At 44.3% G+C, this 17,624-nt stretch overlaps 1 protein-coding gene across 1 annotated transcript in view; it reads right to left on the reverse strand.

Annotated features, from left to right (window-relative positions):
* The window catches only part of LOC310905500 (uncharacterized protein), a 139,638-nt gene extending 137,046 nt beyond the window's left edge, over positions 1-2,592 (reverse strand). Inside the window, exon 1 of the mRNA XM_083851856.1 lies at positions 1,984-2,592. The gene's annotated coding sequence lies outside the window, so the exon portion shown is untranslated. The remainder of the gene's footprint in view (positions 1-1,983) is intronic.
* Between the last annotated feature and the right edge of the window lie 15,032 nt (positions 2,593-17,624).

Consider the following 17,624-nt stretch of genomic DNA (forward strand, 5'->3'; position numbering starts at 1 on the left):
CTGTTGTCCAAGAATAATTAAGTATTTACCACAATATAAATGCATGTAAAGAGGTGTTGTTTTTTTTTTAAGTGACCATATATTTGGTTGTGCATTCCATCAACATTAATGGAAGTAATGCAGCTTGAATCATGCTCACTGCCAAAATACACCTGTTAATGTCCTTGCCACAAACACAGCATTTTGATTTAAAATATATTGTTTAAAATCCACTGAAACAGATTAGCCATTCGGAACCCTGCTCTGCTCATATCACATACGTTAGACCCACTTTTTCCCATTTTAACATATATGTGCACATAACCAGGACCTGCTTTTAATATCTAATCGCCAAACTTCACAAAAACTAATTTGTGGCTAAATGCCCCATATTTTAAACCTCTGCCCTACCCTGACTACGCAAACTTCTACAAACTCTACCTCAAAAGATCACCTCTTGGTCATATCCCCGGATCTCCTCACCATTTTCCTCAATCAGTCCTCATAACACAGCTCCTTTGTTTCTCACCAAAGCAGTCTCTTATTGTCATTCTGACAGACCACTCGCTTTTTTCTCTGGTAACCTTTCATCTTTCTTCTCCCAGAATACACATGCAATGCTCACTTTTTTTTTTTTTGTTTGTTTGTTTTTCCCCCTTCATCCATGCTAGTTATTAAGACTTAACTTGGCCCTTCCCAAGATAACACAGCAGATTTATTTTATTGATTCCTGATCTCACCTCTCCCTCCCTCTCTCTGACACTTCTTACATCACGGCATTACTTTCAGTTCACTAAGCAAAAAACCACACTACTTACTCTCCATCCACAGGACGGTCCTTTTTTGCCGTACTTCACTTACTGCTCCCCCTAATAATGCAGACTGCCTGCTCTGCTCACCTTCCTGATTTCCTTCAAAAATTAAAATATTGTGAAAAAAAAAATAATACTGAGAACTATCCTATATAAGCTATGGAAAGTAGCCTTGATGGCTACTTCCAAAGTAGGTTTCTAAAAGCATGAAATTTGGTTTTCAGCCCTGGCAGTAACAGAGAAAATGGGAGATAAGTTGACCGGGTGTAGAAGCAGCAGTTTGAGGTTACCTCTACTCATGTTCTAAGGACAGTGAGGGACATAGTGTTGAGAACATGATACATCTCTGGATGTCACTTAAAACACCTGCAGTTAATACTAGCTAAGGACTGTAGTTAAGACAGGTCTTAAGCCCTAGGAACTGAGTTTCTGCTATGACATTTAGACAAATGATCTGAAGACTGTTAGTGATTAGCACAAACAACTTGCCTGGGATGGCTGGCAAGGTCACTGCTATCAGTCTGCCCATGCAGAACACCTGGGCTCCTCATTCTCCTTCTCTGGAGACAATCAAAACCTGCCTGGATGCGTTCCTGTGTGACCTGATCTAGGTGTTCCTGCTCCAGCAGCGGGATTGGACTAGACGATCTTTCAAGGTCCCTTCCAATCCCTGACGTTCTGTGATTCTGTTTATCAGTTCCGGACTGACCAGACAGACCAAACCCAAGGTGCAACCGAACCGAGCGTTCGCCTCCCCGAGCGGCGCTGCCTGGCGTCAGGTACGGCCGGCCCTCCGCTGACAGGGCTCCGCCGTGCCTTGAGGAGGACCGGACGGGGACGACGACTGGCGCCCCGTTCGCCTCAGTGCCGGGGGCTCCCCGTGAGGACCGGAGGGTCCGTGCCACTGGCCCACACCAGCGGCTCGCCCGCAGGAAAACGAGCAGCGGCCGCTCCCCGCCCTGAGGAGAGGGTACGGCCGCCACCGCCTCCTTCACGCCTCTCAGCGCCGCGGGCGAGAAAGTGGCGCCCACACGGGAAGGGGACGGGGCACTGCCGCTGGGGGCGCTGGGGGGCGACAGCGCTCCGCTGGCTCCCGCCGCCTCCCGCCTCAGCCGCGGCCATGGCGACGGCCGGCGGCCCGCGGGACGTGAGGCGATGGAGCCCCGCCGGCCGCCCCCCGGTCCCCGCTCACCTCCTCCCGCCGCCTGCCGGTGCCGGGCCTACCCTCCCGAGCCCGGTGGGCGCAGGGTGGGAGCCGTGTGCCGACCTCAGCCGCGGCTGTGCCCAGGCAGCGGCAGGGCTGCCTGAGGAGAAGGAAGGCGCCTCAGGAGGAGCCCGCGGTGCCCCCTGCTGCTGGCTGCCCGCTGCTCCCCGGTACCGAGGGGCGGCGGGTGCGCGGCTGCCTCGGTGGGACCGGGTGCAGATCGACTTCTCCCGGCTGCACAGGAAATGTTAATTTAATATAAGCTTTAATTACCTTACACATTTACCCCTCGAGCTTGTGACCGTCGTGTGCAGTGACCAGTCCATGCATTACCCATGAGCCTTCCACACCCTTGGCCCCTAACTAATTTTTTCCAGCATTACGGGCTAGAAACTCCTGCTTTGTTTGGTGTAGTCCTCTGCTGTCACCACAGGAAATGATACTAAACTGATCATTAGTAAATCCTCACACAACCAGTGCTTCTCACCTCATTCACTAACCATTAATGAGCATGTTTGGGGATGCTGGAGAAACACAGGACTCCAAAGGCTACACCTTCACCACTTCCTGACACTATAGGCATCAAGAAAGAGCACAGCAAACCTTAGCGTTCTCCATTTTGCAGAGTACCACAGCCCTGACCACTCTTCCATTTCCTTGGGAGACTCCTTCAGTTCTTACAAACGTCTGTAGTTCTCCATCAGTTCCACCAGCACCACACCTCCAGTGGAATCACCATCACTCCTGCCTCCACTTGTTTTCTCTCTCCTATTAATCTGAAGACAGATGAGAAAGAGAGCTAATACTGACACTTGGAGTGTCATTTTAAAGGTGTCTTTCCAGTCTTTGATTTCCACTCACAGTAGGAAGAGGCAGCCTGGTTGGACCTTACTGGTCATCTTCTCAGATCACCTTCTAATGATCCATCAGCCAAATCCAATTTGCTTGGCAATTTTATTTGCCTTGAGATGTTGATCAGTCAGCAGGCCAACTAGACCAGCAGTATTCCTCCCAGCATGCTATGGGAATGCAAATGTAAGAAAAACTTAAGTCTTTATGTAGAAAACTTGTTAGGCAAGCTGGCGAACTGTGCATATGTGGCAGTAATGGTCCAGCCCCAACACTTGGCTTTGTTCCCTGTGTAGAACAAATTTTCCATCTCTGATAAAAGACCAAAATATATTGACATGAAGAATTTGCCTTGATTTTGACCCCTGTTGGATAAAGTCATCGAGACCTTGGGCTTGGGTGCCAACAGCATGTATGCTGGCCCTCTGAACTGAGTGAGCTCTGTAAAAAAACAGGTTTTTCCCTGTTCTCCTTCTATCCCATTAGCTATTCCTTTGATTAGTTTGCCTTCATCCCTCAGGGTCTCACATTTCTTTTCTCTACATAATATGCCATACGTTGTATTACTCTTAGCTCAGTCTTAGAGCACTGTAGAACACATTTTTCTTTCTGGGCTTGTCCAACATGAGCTCATATTCAGATCTCTTTTTCTTCCCTTGACCAGTGAAAATAAAATATCACAAATAACCTAATATATTTGGATCCATCCAAATCCTTAAAAGCTGTGGTAAATCCTGACATCATGGAGATGGGTGAGAATTAGACCTTGAGTACCCACAGAAATCAAATGTATGATTACATCCTTTGCAGTGCAGGGCTCCAAATTAGCCTGTCAGGTTTGCATGTACTACTTCTGCTGACTTCAGTGGGAATTGCACATATGAAACTAACAGAATAATCAGGCCCTGAAAATTTAAGCTTGTGTCCCCAAGCATAGCTACTGCATTTTTAACTGATTCAGTGTGAGATGCATCTGTGACCCTAGAGCAACTGCAACAGCTGGGAGTATGTGCTGGCACCCAGAAAGCTAGTGCTTTCTTTCCATATGGGATATACAGCAATCTCCAACCTGCCCTGCTTGTATTTAAAACACAAACTTAGATATAATATAAAGGAAGTGTTTCTGTTACCATGACATCGAGCAAGAAAATAAACATTACTCTCCCTAGAAAATGAAATACAAGGTAACAGCGTTTTAGCAAGTCTAATGGCAGAAGTCGGAGCCATCATAACACATTATAGAAGACAAATGAAAAGGTTGGTTTTGATAGCTTGAAACAAAAGAGGAAAATATTGAAATATTTTGCATACAGAAAAAGAGAAACACTCTAGATACTCCATGTTCTAACCAGGTGTTAGAAAAGCACTATTTCTATTTTCATTTTCATCTTTTGTTTTTGAAAGCCTGCTTTTTTTTTTTTTTTTTTTTTTTTTTCCTGAATTCCCCAACTAAGAGATAGGACTAGATATAAAACTCACTAGGTACTTCCTACAAATCTCTCAAACAAAAATTAGATTATTTTTCAAAACAAAACTAAAAACAACTCAGGAACAAATAATTAAAATTAAAACACGGGGAGCATTAGCTATTTTCAGTAAGATGCATACTGCTGTACTTTTCTTGAAATAAGTATTTAAGTATTTTATACCTGACATCATAGGTTCAGTATCCCAAATCCTCAAATTCAGTCTGATTAGCCACTCAGGAGAGCAAGAAATTATGTAGATAATCTAATCAGATATAAAAATGAAGAGTACATATACAGTTAGTATTACATAAGCATATGGAAGTTGGTGTAAATAAAATACATCCAATTATCAAAAGAAAAAAAAAACCTAGTAACAGTCTCTATTCCTTTTCTTGAAGACCTCTTTGTAACAGCTGGTAGATAACTTCTAATGATAACTCAGTAGAAATCACTTCATTCAACAGATATAGGAGTTACACTGAGTTCTGAGCTCAGAAATGTTGCTACATTTATTTGCATTCCTCTTCAGGACAGCAATGCAGTCCTTATTCAATTTGTGTGACTTAACTCTCATGATACGACCTTGCACTGGTACATTATTCAAATAAATCATGCACATAAATCCCATTTTATACTATTTTAATTTTGCTCTGTAATAAGATGTCTTTCAAAAAAAATATGAAAAGGTTTCTTTCTTTCAGTATTGAACTGATAAGCTCAATACTGTAGATGTAGAAATCATATGCCTGTCTGTTTATTATGGTATACTAAGCATAGATCTGGGGGTTTCTCTGCCCTCATTTTACAATTTACAGGCAAACCTGCCTGGTACAGACAGAAGAAGTCAGACCCATTATTTTCAGCAAATCCGTTGCCTGCCCAGTTCTACGAAGTAAAACGATGACCACCCAACTTGATGTTAATTATTTATTTTGTAAAGTTGTTCATTTTATAGCTGAATTAGTGAAATGCAACTGAACTGAGCCAAAGGCTCGGACTGGGATGCCATTTTGACATTCTCATCAGGGAAATGATGCTGTAAACACCCATACTTGATTCACATGCATGGTCTCTTGGTCGCCTACAGTAATGCCCATCTGTTCGGATGGCATCATGCCCACTCAACTTGCTCAAGGGAATACATGCTGGGCAGTGATTGGCTTAGGTAAGTATTTTTCAAACTGGGTCGGTGTCGACCTCCTTTTGGGAAGGCCCAAGAGGAAAAGGAAACAAAAAGAATTTTCATTTTTTATTTTAATGGATTGTTTTCATTTAACATTCAGCAAAAACACCACCATCTATAAAACATTCCGTAGATGGCTTTGCTGATTCCTTGTTACCTGTGACCCCAGCAAGGAAAAATAAATTAAACTGTATTCTCATTAAAAAAAAAAAAAAAAGAGTTCAACCTGTTATAAAGTCACTGTCCATGTAACATTAAGACCATCTTATCTACAGAAAAGAACCCTGTCTCAGCAGGCATTGTCACATTCTGACAATTGAATTAATTTCTTTTTGTTGAACATCGGTCAACACTCAAATATCTGAATTCGTAGATATTCTTACCAGAAGCCACAGCCTGAATTCTGTGGGGAGAGTGATGAGCAATATTATGCCTCAAATTATTAGTCAGATCAAATTAATGTTATTGTACAAAAATATAATTCCAAGATAGAGAACAAACATGCACACAGATACAGATGCTGGAGATGCAGTATCATGAAAGGATTATTCCTAAAGAGGAATAATTTCCAAATATAGCCTTTACTTCTCCAAAGCCAAAGAACTTTGCTTTAGTGAAGTACATTGTACAGTGGAGCCATTGTCTGCCACATTGCTTTATCAAACAAAAAGGAGGGGAGCATGTCACCCTTTCTCCCTGCAAATAAACTGTTGTGTTTTTTTTTTCTTTTTCTTCTAATAGAAAGCTACCATTAGCTACCAATAGAAAGCTACAAAAAAAAAAAAAAAAGATGAAAATAATCCGTCTCCTTTTCATTTGGGAGACAAAAGCCTTTCAGTGCTGCGTCCATGCGCTCTGACTACTGTTTTGACACTGTGTCAAGATGCTCCCACTCTGCTCCAGGTCTCAGATCACAGTTGGAGTGTCTTGATACAGTGTTGAATCAGTAGTGTCAGCAAGTCTCAGAGCGGAGTCAAAGAGCCTCAGTGTAGCCTCAGAGCAGGTAGTCAGAGAGACCTTTCCCCTAAACTGAAGCAGGGTTGGGGGGTGCTCTGTTTTGTTTTTTTTATTATTATTATTTTTAATTGTTTGTTTTAACACATTTCGACCCAGCTGCACCAGACTCGTGCTTTTAATTACTAACCCTTCTTACAATGAGGTATCAAAGCTAGCTCTTTCCCAGCCCTGAAGAGCTGTTAAAAAGCAGCATGGAATAATGTTAATATTTTCTTGAAAGAGCAAAAACCTAAGCACAGGAACTGAGGAGCTCTGCTTTCTCATAACAGCCAGCACTGTAGCTAAGGTTTGTTAACAAGGCCCGACCCTGCTTTGGCAGCGCCCTGTTCAGCTGTATCACGGCAGGGATGACCACAGGGAGCCCGTGCCCTGGGACCCTGCTTACCTGCCGAGGCGTGATCCTCTGCTGCTGCAGACCCCACTAACCACACCAGCAGACAGTGCCAGTGGAAACGTGGTGTATTCTGCCATGCCATAGCTGCGGCTCAAAGCCCTGGTGGCCCCGAGCCCAATAGGAGCCCTCTCAGCAGTTTCACTGGGGTCACAGTTTGTCTTGCTCGGAGCAGAGCAGGTTGACACACCTGCTCTCTTCAGCGAGATGATGCCACACGCAGTTGGCACAGAGCAACTCGTGTGCCCTAGCGGCGCTTCGGCAAGGCAGTCAGTGAGGCCCTCGCGGTCCGCACGAGGTCCTGAGCGTTGCTCGGGGTGAGGACAGGGACGCACATGGCCAGGGCACCGTCCTGAGGTACAGGAGGGGAAGGCTTGATGCGGGGAAGGACATCAGCTTGGTAAAGAGGCCAAGGAGGCCTACAGAGGTTAGTGATATACAAAGAAGTGGATAGGGTTTGAAAGCTTTGGTTAAGGGCTGTGAAAACAACAAAACAAACAAAAAAACAGGACATAGGTTTAATGCCTGAAACTTTGTCCCTTTTTACCTGTTCTATTTTTATTTCACTTAGAGAAGCAATGTACATTCTTTCTTATAAACCCAGCCTCATATCTTTATAGGATCACTAAAGCTGCAGCATGACTTGAAAAGCTAAATGCCACACTAAGGCACCCCTCAGATGTTACCAAATGGAGAGATGTTGTAAGTGTGGGCAGAGACCAAATTAAACATATCGTAAGCATGGGAAGCAAAGGAGATTGGCAAGAGGAAAGCTGTAAGGCCTGTAAAAATAAGGAGCAGGAGATGGTGCTAGCTTTTAACACAATTTTGTAGAGTAATACTTGTTAAAATAAAATCAAAATATCTTAAGTACTGAATGTGAAAATTGTTCCTCAGCTTCTTCCTAGGAAAGAAGTCTCTTCCCAGTGCTGCCCGAATACCCTCCTCTGGGAGTGCTGAGGCACAGGTAGCAGCAACGGTAGTACAGGACTGCATGCCAAGCACAGAACCAGGCCTCGGGTTTGGGGACACGAAGGATGTCAGTACCTAAGAAGGCATCTGTGGAGCGAGAAACGATCAGGGTTTAGAAAGGAAATAACTAGTCTTAAGAGGCAAGATTAGAAAACCTAAATAGGTCAAAGTCAATTTTGCTGTAGCTTTGCATCCGAATCTGTAATCCAGTCAATTTTGTATGTTAACACCGGGGGGCACAGAGATCAATGTATATAATTTAGGTTAAATGACCACTGCAGAGTGGGATGCATGTCTTCTTTTCACAGTAGAGCCAAATTTATCCCTGATGTAAATGCAGTGATTTCACTGGACTTTAAGCAGAGATACATTTGCTCATTTCTGTGGTCAAAAACCTCCTCAGTAACTTGTCACTTACACAGATGCAACCCGCCCACATGCAAAGGTGTTTTTAATTTCTCATTAATTACTTATTCCTTCTAATTATTGTGCTGTTATTTATTAAATGGCATATTATTAAGGCACAGTTAAAAATATTTCCACGAAAAAGCAAAAAGTGCTCAAGATTGTAGGTACTAGGATCATTTCAAAGCCATGTGTGTCAGGCCCTGGTTTTGGAAGCTGTGTGACAAAATGGCGGCAGAGGCTGCAGGTTGGTGGGAAACACAGCAAATGCAGACCTGGGCGCAGGGACTTACCTCCCCACAGAAAGCCGAGGCACAGTGTCTGCCGAGTGCTTTGAGATCCCTGGAGCTAGATGTTATTTAAGGTGGAAAGTATTTCTCACTGGCTTTGGTGGTGACTTTCTTGCAGGTAGCTGCACAGCAAGCAGAAGATGGGGATTTCCTTCGCATGGGCTGCAGAGGAGCTCTCTGACCTGTCACGACCATTTGCCTTCAAACACCACAACAAGCAGGTCTGCCCCAGTGCTCTCCCAGCTGTCGCTGGAGGTAAGACAGAAATTAAAGGTCGTATCATCTAGACACAAATTAAAATCTTTACTGGTAGAAACCTGGTGGAAAGTCTCAGAATAGAATGAATTATGTATTTGAACACTTAAGATTTCCTTGCCTTTATTGCAGCATGGGGTCTGAACTCTGCTTTCTTCCCTGCACTTTATTACATGGTTAGAAGTCCCACAGTAGGAAACTTGCAGTTTGAATTTTGAAGCACCTATAGTGTCATACTTTTTATTTTAATATTTGTCACCAACGGTGCCGACAGATAAAAAGTGCTGGCTCCCCACAGCATGATATGCGGGATTTTCAATAGAGCTACACAATTGCTTCTGCTAAGTGCTTGCGGGGCTCACAGTGCCAAATCCCGCAAATTGCTGCATTCAGGCCACTTTGCAGTGCTGTATGTACTGAGGCAAGTGATATTTAAAAAGTTAGTTGCTTGCAGGAGGGACATATACCTAAATGGCTGATTTCTTCCTAAAGTCCTAATAATTGTTTGAAGACATCGGTACAAATGAATTCAATAATGTTAGCACTTAAGAAATGGTCAAAACTTTTTGCGTCACTTAAAAATTATGCTATGTATTGCATTTAGTTTTAGAAAGAAAATCTGTTCACATAGCTCCAAAGTTTTCTGGCCAAGGAAGTCCTAGAGCAATGTCACCAATCATACTATTTATGTATTACTACTTTCTCTTCTTCTTAGTCTTTTGTTTGTTTTAACCTTAATTTATAGTAATATCATTGTTGATAACCCAGCCTCACAGCAGTGTTATGGTGTAAATTATTTCCTATGCATGGTAATGCTATATGTGTATTAGTGTAACCTGAAGTATCAGGGGAGATTTTTGTATCTCCTGCCTTATTCACAGGTCAATTAAGAAACTGATTAAGCCCAAAAAGTCTATGATGATAATTGTTGGAAATAGACTGGGATGATAATTGGTTTAATGACTGCTAAAGGAGTCATTGGGATGCGTCTCTCTCAAGGAGCCTGAATGGCACTTTAAGAGCTAGATTCATCCTGGGTGTTGGTTATTGACTTTAATGGTATTACTCCAAAATCTGATTTGGATCAACTTACGAAATATTGCAGATAAGACAAATAATTTTAAAAGGATGTTTCTGCTGAGCTTTGGTGTCTCTCTTGAACTACCCTATTCAACGTCAACTCCTCTGGTACAAATTCTGCCTTTACAGCTTGAAGTGGCTCTATAAGGTGGGAATTCACTGAGGGTTTTATATTTTTATACATTTTTTTCTAGCATAGCAGGAAACAAATTCTATATAATAACTAGAAAATGTAGGCCGAGACCATCCTCTGCACAGGAAATTTCACTCAGAGGGTTGGACACCCAGCGAGGTCCTATTCACAGACTTCTCTTTGTATTTTTCTGCCTGGAACCAAAGAAGGGGATTCATGCCAAAACCCTGCAGGATATGGAAATCTATCGGCTGTTCTGTGCTTCTACATGTCTTTCAAAGTGGCTTCTGATTCGGGGAGCCCTAAATTAAGAACCATGGGCTTGGGGTTTTCAGATTTTTTTTTTTTTTTTAATAAGGACTCAAAACCTGCAGCTTCAATTCAAATAGGAGTCAGAAGCATTCTGTACCTTTGAAAAACCCCTGACATTTCATTCCTCACGCTGAGGACCCAGAACAGCAAAAATTTAGACCAAAATGATTTCTCCAGGCTAGTCAGTATTAGAGAATAGTGTAGAAGTTGGAAAAACCTTTGCTGCTGGTTCTCAGTCATGCCTAGGCTTGGAAAGGCTATAAGGTTATAAATCTTTCAGTGAAAAACAATTCCTGCTTCATGCCATCAACATTGCCTGAAGACATCTGCGTAGGGCATCTCTAGAGGAGGCTCCCATTACTAGACCTATGCAGAAGTATAATGAGAAACTTGCATCCGGTTTGAAAGACATTAATGAGTCTCTCTTGGATACAAAATATTTGTTCAACACCCTTATGGGCAAAGTAACACACAGCTGAGTGGGAAGCTCTGGCAGAATAAGATGCACCAATAGGTCTCAGAAAAGGATGAACACAGCTCTGCAGAGTCATTTTTTCAGGTCCATTTTGCAGTTCTGGTACTTACACATGTCTGGGTTGCTTTGAATATATATTTTCCAGCACCTACTTCTCTGTTTGTTCCAGTGGGGTTTCATTTGCTATGGGGGGTATTCTGGATTCCTCACTGGTTTCTTCTCTCATTTTGTTTTTCTATTCTCAATAACATTTCCCAAACAGCAATGACAAAAAATTCAGTATCTTAAATGAGCTGTAGACATTTTTACTGAGTTTTCCTCTCCCCTCCCCCAAGATTTCTTGCACACAAAAAATATTTCAGGGTTCCTTTTTTTTTTTTTCCCCCTAAGCTTGGTGCATCATTGAGCTAATGATGCACAGTCAAGCTACCCAGTATCGTTAGATTACCTAAGGCTCTGATCCTGGTGTGCCTTACATATGTGAACATTTAACTCCTTGAAGACAAGGCAAACAGTTGTATACATATTTGCAATGCAGCATCTCAGTCCCCAGAAAGCAAAGAAGGTCGGTGTGTTCTTTCATGTAATGTATCAATAACTGGAATTACTCTACAAAAAGAAGAATGGAGTCCGGATTTCATTTGTATTTTGTGCTCTATCACACTGCTAAGCTCCTCAGTAAGAGAAGGAGAGTTAACATTCCCATTCCCAATCACTACAATTGGCTTCCTCTTTTCTTGTGCCCTTTCATCCAATAACTGTTTTGTAGCCTGCTTAGTCTTAGCAAACACCAAACTCTTCTGCCCTGCCCAGTGTTGGACTGTCCTTCTCAAGCCACACCAAAAACCACAGATTCTTCTGTGTGAGAGACTTATGGCACACAGTTGCCATACAAACCTTGGAAAAAGGAAATGGAGAAGGCCTGAGGGAGGGAAATGTAGAAAAGGCAAAAAGTTCTGAAATTAAAAAAAAATCAGCTTGCCAGGGAAAGGATGAGAAATATATACGGCAAAAGGCTATCACCAAAACTCCAGATTTACCTAGTAACAAGAACAGCCTGTGCAGACCTAAAGCAGCCAGGACATGGCTTTTGCTCAGCAGAGAGCCTCCGTAGCACTGCTTTGCACTGGTGCTAAAACCAGAGCGAGACACAGGGTATTTTGTTTGAACACAACTGCTCTTGGCATTGTCACAGACATTATCAGGCTAGTTAGGGAGCAAGAGGGAAAGTTAATCAAGCTCACGCACTGCATCCACTGGTCTTGTTGCATGAACATTGAGGGGTTGCCTTCCTTCTCCTTTCAGTCCATTCACTTCTTTTTCCACTGTTTGTACACCGGATCTCTTCATGCTTTCAGTTTTTACTCCGCTTTCCAATCTTCCGGGTTTGAGTATTTTAGCATTAAGGATATATATTGTAATAAAATGCAATGCAGATTTGTTAGGGATTATGCAACCTTTGATCAAGTCTTAAGCCACAAGAGCCCTAATGAAGAAAAATGTTTCTGGGTCCTACTTTGGCAGAAACTGTGTCAGTCCATATTAGCAACCCGAACTGTTTCTGCTACATGAGGCTAATGGAAGCTCCTGACCACTTCTTTAGCACCATTACAAAAGCATTAACTGATCTGCACATTTCCATAACCCTCCCTCTATGGCAGGCTTGCAAGGAGATATTTTGTGAATAAAACAGAAAATGCACAGTAGAAGCTATAGCTTTTGCAAATGGCATGTATATTTTATAGCTTTCATGCATAGGAGCCAATTTCTTGAGGAGCACTGCCTATAAATCGCAACTGGAAGAAGACAAAGATGCACTTATTTATTGCATTGATTTCAACCGGGGAAAAAAACTGTTCTTTCTTTCTCCCTCCCCTTTAAATTAAAGGCTGGGTAAAGAAGAGTCCAGCATCTTAGGGACATAGCTTTGGCACTCACAGTTAGGAAGGATTGCTTGCTTGCTCATTTATTGCAAGGGAAGGATCATACTGAGAGCCCTGCTACCTCTTCTAGTCACAGAAAACTAAAGACATATATATATATATATACACACACATATATATGTATATATAAGTTCAAAGTAGGATTTGAGTTGGTACTGAGCACTTTACGTATGGAGAAAGCAAAAAAACCAAAAACAAACAGACAAAAAACCACAATAACAACAACACGGATATGAGTAAAAATAAAAGAGGGAAAGTACTTTTATGACAGTTCTTTATCTGGGAGCTTTGATGCCCTTAAGGCCCTCAAAGCTAGTCACAAGGCCGGGCATTTTTTACAGGGCAGCTTGTGAAATCCACACAGACATGGCAAAAACCACCAACAAAACCAAATCAGGCAGGGTTGTAGCTGGGTTGAGCAATGGCCTTGCTCCCGGCCTGCCCTGTGAGTCAGCTCAGCTCGCTGATCCAGCAGAAAAGTAGCCCACTCAAAAAAAAAAAAAAAGGAAAAAAAGGAAAAAAAGAGTTTTATTTAACAATACAAAAATCCCCACCCAGCCTAAGCAGCTCCCCAGCACGGTGCAGCCATTTCTGCTTGTGCCCACAGCCGAGCACTGCCCCGAGCAGCCCGGGGGGCTTCTCCTCCGCCGAGCGGCCGTGGGCCAGGTCAGCGGTGCTGCGTGGCGGAGCGGCCGCCTGCCGCGGGGACGCAGATGGCCAGGGATGGCAGAAGGAGGGGACAGCAGCAGAGAGCAGCGGGGTGGCGTGCCGCAGACTTGGGGAGGCAGCGAGCAAGCAGGACAGACAAAGCTGCTGGAGCCCTGCAGGGCTGCGGACGTGGCTGCCCCTAGCACCAGGCGTTCCCAGCTCAGAAGTTCCCAGCTTTCAGAAGATGCAAAAATGGGGAGAAAAGAGACAAAGGAGGAAAAAGCAGTGCTGCCATCAGCTCCAAGGGCGTCCTGTCCCCAGGCCTGGATCCTCCTGGAGCAGCACAGCGCAGGAGCTGCCCCCAGGCTTCGTTAGGGCCAGCACCACTCACACGACTTGTCCTGTATCTGGGTGAACCAACTACAACAGCAAAACCTCCAGAAAAGGAGGGAGTTGCATCCGCAGAGCACTCTGGATTTGCATAGAGGTGGCTCCCCAGGAGAAAAATCCCTCGCACTTGCTGGGCAAGGAAGAAGGAGAATGGAGGGAAAAGGTTTGGTTTGATCTGAAGAGTAAGACTGTACCTTTCGCAGGTGAGTCTGTGAGTACTGGAGCTGCTTCCCTGTGGATGGGGTCTAATGCCTGGAGCCTTTGCTGTGTAGCAAGGCAGGAGTGCCAGCTGAAGCCCAGCAGCTGCAGCTCTCTCTGTGTAGGTTTCTGGGATCATACATGTGTTGAATTCACACATCTTCTTCCGTGACAGCACTTACAAGGTGTTCTTATCCTGGGCTAACTACAGTCACAATACTGCAGGAACACGGTACTCCTAAGACCACTGCACCTCTGTCAAGCACAGGTCAGTCATTTCGCAGCTGTGGAGAGGGGAGCTTGTGTAAACCCCACTGCTTTAGGATGTGAGCCAGAACATGGAAACTGCTTGCACAGAGCAGGAAAAAAGCCTTCACTGCCTGTGCCAGAGAGAGGGACTTACACGTGGTAACAGCTAGACAAACACACACCAAAAATTGGTGTGCTCTAAAATGTTGGTAGGAGAAAGTGAGGACACTTGGGACACTGGGATGCACAATTCACTTCAATAGAAATGGCTCCTAGGGGGCAGATTTTCCATTAATTCCTGCAGTGGGTAGGGACGCTGTTGGAGGGACAGCCTCTTGCCCCCCTCACACCTCTGCTTTTCTGCTGCTTTACCCACCAGCTCCCTCATCTGCCACCCCGGGCCTGGGGTCGTGGAAGACTCAGGCTGGGTCACTTTCTGCCCCATCCTCATTTTCCTTTCATGTTTCCTCTGAGCTGCTGCACAGTGGGCTGACCTTTCCAAGTCCACTCAAAGATGTTCCAGCACAAAATGACCTGTCACTCACTCCCTCAGATGGTTCCCAAACTTTTTTTTTTTTTTTTCCCTTCTTCTGGAGGCAATGGACTGGTAACTTGCTTTTTCCAAAACTCTAAGGCACCTAACTGAAGGCTGCGACCCCTCAGTGAAGGTGACAAATTATGAACAGATCCACAGCGTGAGAAACCTTATTCTGGTAATACATTTGATTGGTCAACAGACAAGTATCTAGGTATGCATTGAAAAAAAATGCAAACATGTAAAGGTGACTGTGCAGACTTGTAGGTATTAATACTTCTTGATTAAGTATTTCAGTGCTTTTTGGGTATGTTGGTATGTAGTGAAGCTAAATGGAAAGATTCTTCAATGTGTAAGAGCTAATATACTGGACTGCTACAAATACAAGTCCGTTGTTAATCCACTGTGGTTATGAATTTGTATTTCAAAACATCTATATGACTTTTTTTTTTTTAAACACATTTAAAATTTGTTTCCAAACCATGATTTCCAACATATCACTCTCCCCAATGCCACTCAGATCATGAGGTGACTTTGCCTAAAGCCCATCTTCAGCAAGAATTACAGCAATTCAGGTTGGCACTTACGTGAGCCATCCGCACCGCCTGGGCCTCAAGCAGCTGGTTCCAGCCTGCGTCTGCGACGCCGCTGCACAGAAGCTGATCTCCAGCACGGAAGCTGCGAGTTACACCGATAGGGAGGGAGATGTTGCAGGCATTACTGAAAGCCTCTCCATCCCGTTTTGAATGCCTTGTAGCCGTAGAAATACAGGTGCATTTGGACCTGGTATATCTGACTGTTTTCCAAATGCCTTTTGTAGCACTTCTTGGCCACTAAGAAAAAAAGGGAGAAACCTCAAACATGTACCAGAAGCTGTGATATTATCTTTTTCCACCTGCACAGTTAGGCTGTTTTCCCTAGGAGCTTTTAACTGATACAGGAACTATATACTATGCTGGCAAAGCACTCCCTGGTGTGACTGCAGCTATGCCAGCAAAGCTGTGTTTTGTACCAGCACAGGGCTGCTCTACCCCCACTCCCAAGTGGGACAAAACAGCATGGAAAAAACAACCGCACAGGAGCCACCAGACAAAGGCCCCACGTTGTGCTGCAGAGCTCTCAGCTGCAGCCCTGGCTGGGTGCAGCCCCGCCCCGGGAAGCTCAGCCTGTGCAAAAAAGGGTCAGAGAGCAGCACTGCACTCTGGCAGGGGCTAAGGACCCGCATCTCTGGGAGCTGCGGATGTTCAGCGTGTCACAGATGCAGCTCTGTGATGAAGCACAAGAGCAGGCGGCTCTCCCTCTGCTGCCTTGCAGCAGCTTTCACCCCCACGCCCACAACCGGACCTTCCTTGGCCCATCAGAAAGCCGGTACCAAGAGAGCAGCATCCTGTGCCACAGAGTGTGCTGCAATTACAATGACGACTTTTCATGTGGGCCTGCTTATGTCACAAATACCACAGAGCATCCCAGAAGATTCATGCCGAGGGTCCCTGGACTTTGGTACATATTGTCTTAGAAAAACAAGGAAAGCAGCACTTGTCCACCAGCGGTCAAACACTACCCAAGTACTGTAAGATGTGGAGCACCTGCAGAAGATGAGCACAGCTCAATTTTCTCCCAGCCCTGTGGGTGCAGCCCAGCCCCTCTCTGGTCTGACTTGCGCTGCTCACAACCAAAGCTCATATACCAGCAGAAGGGACAAAGAAGATGACGCAGGGCCACAGCCCTCACTCTCAGGCTTCAGGTGCCCCCCCACATTTTAAAGCTAGGGTGGAAAACCAAACTATTGCTCTCTGCCACCGTTGCCCTTCTTCCTGCCCGTGGGCTGGTCAGGGTGCCAGGCAGATGCACCACGCAGCTTAGGCACACGCCTGCTTGGCGCCTCCAGGCTGAGCTCGGGCCCCAGCGCCCTGGCCCCATGCCCACCTTCCCAGTACAGGTGGAGAAAATGATGCATCTTGGAATAGGATCCCCACCCGGGAGTTCTCCATCTCAGCACAGTGAACATACACCTACTTTTAGCTAGTCAACAGGGAGATGCTGAGACAAAGGCCTGTGCTTCAGTACAACACCAGTAAAGCAGCTTTCAGAGCTGCGTGGAAACATCACTTCACCCTTGGGATACCCAACACAGAAACTTTTCCTGAACAAGCCCACATCTTCCTTTTCATTTCTGAAGCACTGCCCAGAAGTGATCAAGTGTCATTCCAAACCCGGCATCAGGCAACAAGCCTCCATTTCCAGTACCCCTGTTGTGAGAACCTCTGCCCAGAACTGCTGCCTTGCTTTTACCACAGAGGGAAAGATGGCACACGGGCTGTTACCAGAGCCCTGATGTACATTCCCTGATAGCTTTTCTTGCAAGGGCATGTTTATGAGCCTGTACTGCAAGACACTTCCATTTCACATCTTAAAATGTTGCCCGTGAGTTAGGAATATGCATACATTATGAATGAGAATAATGAATTGGTGATTTCATTATCTAATTTTTCAGCACATAAGCATCTGTGCAGTGGCTTATGGAGAAATAATCAAGTAGAAAACTAACATTTTCTTGAAAAAGATCATTTTAATAAAATGAGTTTGTTGCATAAACAGTGAGATAAGAATTATCTAGATAAAAACAGAACCGTCCTCTTTGAAATTAAAAAATGCTATTCCCAGTTTTGTTATAGTAGGGCTCATAAATTTCTTTATTAAAAATATTTTTGAGCCTAAAGTCTCTCTGAATGTCCATGCAATGCAATGCTATTTTAGTGGAATATCTGATAGATAAGTCTTCTATTCTGCCATTTGCCCCAGATGGGATGTTACGTCATTCTTTCCAGAAAGCTG

Source organism: Anser anser (assembly GCF_964211835.1).
Source record: "Anser anser genome assembly, chromosome: 11".
NCBI lineage: Eukaryota > Metazoa > Chordata > Aves > Anseriformes > Anatidae > Anser > Anser anser.